Genomic DNA, 4,727 nt, shown 5'->3' on the forward strand with positions numbered 1-4,727 from the left:
ATATAGCTTTTTAAGATTAAGAAATATAATTATTATGTCATATTTTATAAATTTTTTATTATGCTCTTAATTTATTTTAATAATTAACATTGTCTTGAACTCTTAAAAGTGGTGTAGATGAGAATTCAATTGAAAAAATAGCAATAAAATGGTGTCTTAGCTTTTAAAAAGGAACAGAAAATTAGAAGGAAAAAAAACCTAAATAGACATATAAAAAAAGGAACAAAGAGAGTATATATTTAAAAATATGCATGATCTACACTAAGTTGAAATTCTTATACTATACTCCCTCTATTCTAAATTATAAAATATTTTTAAATAAAATTTTACATAATAATAAAGCTCATTAAATACACTTTATAACCTTATTTTTTTCAAGATAAAAATATAAATTTTTAAAAATACTCTTCATTTAATACTTCATTAATAAAAGAATATCGAAAGGAGAGAATATATGAAAAAAGTATTATTAATGAAACCTTATTTTTATTAAAGTGTCTTATATTTTAAAATGCTGAATCTTTTCTAAAAGTGTCAGATGGAAGGGGGATTAGAATACTTCAAAATTTATTAATTTTTTATTTTAAAAATTTATTTCGTAAGTTTAAAATCAAATTTGATATGAAGCTTCAAAATCATGTCCTACACACACACATTATAAATTGGAATATCATGATGATGTGGTCCTCAGACCTGTGTAGGATTCGGATTTTACTACCAAATAATTAAATATGTTATTATATTAAGGGGTAAGGAATTAAGGATCAAATGAAAACTTCAATTTTCTAATTTTTTTCATATCACATTAATAAGAATATATCAATAGCTGATTTTTGGTGCATAATAGCTGATTATATGTTATAATGACGGCTACCAATAATAATTTTCATCATTAGTTCTAATTATGAATTTAATTTTTTAAATTTACAGAATATATTTAATATTTATCTCAACTTTTTGAGAACCCATTGATAACATTATTGTAACATCCTAAAAATTTTAAGACTCAAATTTATTTAAAAAAAATAAATAAAAATAAAATAAAATATCTATAATTAAATTAAAATTTAGAATAATTTAATAGAGGCCCAGAGTTTGAATTTTACTAAGCAAAAGTTTGGTTTTATTTATTTTTAACTATGGGAAAAATTACCAAAGTTGACCCGAGCTTTTGTGCAATAATAAAAAATGTTGGGCCCTTTCTTGTAATTTTCCCCAAACTTTTTGACCAGCAATTTAAAGACCCAAATTGATGCAGAAACGCAGAAATTGAGTTGGAAAGGAAAGGAAAGGAAACGTATGAGAGGGAGAGAGGAAGAAGAGAAGAGAAAGGGAGGGAGTTAGGCTTGGATCTAGGAGTCTTTGCGACCGTTGCGAGCTCGGCTACACGATAGGTAAACTCCCTACTTCAATCCTCTTCTCTTTCTCTTGATTTTCTTCAATTTTTGAAAGAGGAAATTTTTGGATTTTGATCCCAAAGGCTTTATTCTTGTAAGCTTTTATTTCTTTGGATCCTAGGGAGCATGTTTTGAGTTTCTAGATAGTGATCTAATATTTTGAGTGGATAATTGGATGAAAAGAGGTGTTTTGGGCACAAAATAAACCTTGAGAAATTGGGTTTTTGCTCTTCAATGGTTTAAGCTTATTGATTTAGTTATAATTTTGCTATTTGAGCCCAATAAGATTTAAATTAAGGTTTGGTTTTCATTATAAGGGCTAATGGTGAAAGTTGGTGACACTAAGTGAAGGTTTTTAATTGATAAAAAATTATATAAATTGAAAATTAGCCTAGTGATGGCTAATAAATGGTTTTGGTGGTTAAGTGATACTATGTGAATGGTTGGGTTAATATATGGACCATTAGGTTGGATTATGACTCATAGAGCCAAGTTGTGTGGTATGAGTTATAGTCTTCATTAATGCTATTTTTCATAATAAGTGATGTGGATCACTTATATGTTGTAGAAAATTGTTGGTGGAACTTATTGAGAAGTAAGGAACAAGCCGAGCCCTATTTTGTACAAGGGGAACCCTTTTGGTACCAAAGGGTTGAGGTAACAGGGAAATTTATATTTCTTATTACTTTGTTTTAGCTATTTTTGAATAAATATTACTAGTTATCATGCATTACATGTTTTAAAAGATTAAATGTGCTTTATAAGGGGTTATGGGGTACTACTTTGATTATAGTGCAAATATGTTTTCTAATTGTTTAATAACAATGTTTTTATGGAAATGAGATTTATAAATATTATACTACTTTAGAGTGTTGAATGGTCAATACTCAGGAAAGGTAGACAAGAGTAAAAGGCATGATCTCGGTGGGAGTTCACCAATGAGAAGGTGTGGATTTTTGATATTCTATGGCACACTGTCAGTACTCAGTATTGTTTTACGTATTGTGGGCTCAGTGCACTAAAGTGGTTAGTGTATTGAGTGTTCGAAACCTCTCAGTGGGGGAGGGAATCCGACATATGAAGTGTGAGGTTGAGTGCCTAGGCCAAGGTAGCCCTCACATGGAGAGTAAGTCGGGCTGGCTCTGGGAGGGAGTTAGCTTTGACTGCTCAGGATTCACGTCGAAGGGGCATAGGCGGTTCGGTGGATTAGATCATGCCTTAGATTATGTTTTGTGCCTGTGGAGGTACAAGTAGGTATAAGGTTTACCTGCGAGTTAAAGAGTGCCAAGGGGCATTCTGTTAGTCATGAAAGGCCATACCGGCCTAGGTCATGCATTCATGCATTTTAAATGGCTAAATTATATACTATGTTGAATTTATTATTCATTTATTTAATTATGGCTTACTTTGTAATAATCAATATAGATTTCACTGTTACTGAGACTGTGGTTGTCTCACCCCTTTCTTTTCAATATTCTAGGTCCAGGCGAAGGATCCAGTGGTGGACGGGGAAAAGAGCAAAGCTAGGGGTTTGCTTGTGATTTGTAAAGAACTGCAACCCCTTTCTTTTGAGCAAATATATTGTAATGTATTTAAGATTAGGGTGCCAGTAGGATATGATTATGTGTGTATGTGTGAATATGTGTGGATTGTGTGCTTGTGTATGAATTTTTGTCTGTTTGCAGACTTGTGGCTAGGAAACTTGGTTATGGTGTGTGGTTTTGATGGATTTACTTAGTACACCAAGTTTCTATTACAAGTAGATCTTTATTTTGATATATATGTGATTTTATAAGCAAATGCAAAGTGGTTGCATTGCAAATGGTGTGCTATGGGAAAACATACAGCTTGGATAGAGAGAGTGGGTGCGTGGGCCCCACAAGGAGCTCTGAGCCAAGTGAAAATGTTTAGCATATATATTTATATAAATACATGATATTTGGATTGATTTGTGACCACTCTTGTATGATTTGTGCATTTTGGGGGTTTAGGGTCCATTTTGGGAAATGGCACCCGGGTGGTTAAATTTTGATGTATGGGGTTTTTCCATCATTTGAATGTTCTATCAGGTGTTTTTAATCATATTTGACGTGTCCAAAGTGTTCCCACAGGTTTGTGACCATTAGGATGAGATTTGGACAATTTTGAAAATGGTTTTTACCAAAAAGCTGTACTTTTGCATCTGGGTGTCCAAATCTTAATCCGACCGTTGGATTTCTCTAAAATTTGGGTCACAAGTAAAACCTTTTATAAGCTTCGTGTGGGATTTGGAATCACATCGATCGGATATCGGACGGAGAAACGACGCACTTCGGAATTTGGTCTGGAGGTGCTGTCATGACAGCATTAAATTGCTGTCATGACAGTTACAGTGTTGATTTTATAACCTGCACAAAATTCAATCCGTCCGTTGGATCTTTTCAAAATTTAGTATGCTAATAATATTCTTTGAAAGTGACATGTGGGCTTTGGAATCACTCCGATCGGAGGTCAGATGATGAAATGGTGCACTCCGGAAGTTGATCCGGAAGTGCTGTCATGACAGCTTTTTTAGCTGTCATGACAGCAAAAATAGTCAATCTTTTAACATGTCTAATTTTTAATCCGACCGTTGGATCTTTTTGAAATTTGGTACACTTATAGTACCCTTTGAATGTGACGTGTGAGCTTTAAAATCACTTCAATCGGAGGTCGAATGACGGAACACCGCCTCCTGGAAGTTGGCCCAGGAGGGCTGTCATGACAGCAATAAATTACTGTCATGACAGCATCTTTTTATTCCATTTTCGTCTAACTTGCTTCCGTGCGCTATAGGTAGAACCTATAATTATTTTTAAGGTTTTAAATTATTTATTTCTTAAGTTGGTTAGAGGATCAACTCCTTAACCACACTTAGTTTGTTTGAATTATGTGATTTTTGGATAACACTCAAGGCAAGTGTTACAATTATCCACTACTAGAAAAATATAAATTAATGAGGGAATTTAAGTAGGTATCCTCTATTCCTCTCTAAAATACCAAATTAGTGAGAAATATTGATTTCATAACTTGATTTAAAATTAATGAAAAACATAACAAGGAACTGCCAATCCCTCTCTAAAATAAGAAAATTAGCGAGGGATTATATTCCTAGCTAATTATTGCAAAAAAAGTTAACTTTTGGCAATGACTTTTAATTATATGTTTAGTTATTTTTATTTAAAAGTAAAAATTAAATTTAAAAATTAACTGAAATATTCATAATAAAATTATTTAATATTTAATATATTCTTTATTTTAAGTTGATTTTCATTAATAAAATAATATTTTATTAAAAATACAATGTAAGGA

General features: G+C 31.9%; 1 long non-coding RNA gene across 1 annotated transcript; it reads left to right on the plus strand.

The window, feature by feature from the left end:
- The first annotated feature begins 1,189 nt into the window (after window positions 1-1,189).
- LOC129301548 (uncharacterized) lies at window positions 1,190-3,345 on the plus strand. Its single transcript, XR_008591038.1, has 3 exons — window positions 1,190-1,394; window positions 1,966-2,054; window positions 2,878-3,345. It is a non-coding gene; the product is annotated as an uncharacterized LOC129301548 (long non-coding RNA).
- Window positions 3,346-4,727: the final 1,382 nt, after the last annotated feature.

Source organism: Prosopis cineraria, unplaced genomic scaffold, assembly GCF_029017545.1.
Source record: "Prosopis cineraria cultivar Desert tree isolate PC_DT_omini unplaced genomic scaffold, ASM2901754v1 PC2, whole genome shotgun sequence".
Taxonomy (NCBI): Eukaryota; Viridiplantae; Streptophyta; class Magnoliopsida; order Fabales; family Fabaceae; genus Prosopis; species Prosopis cineraria.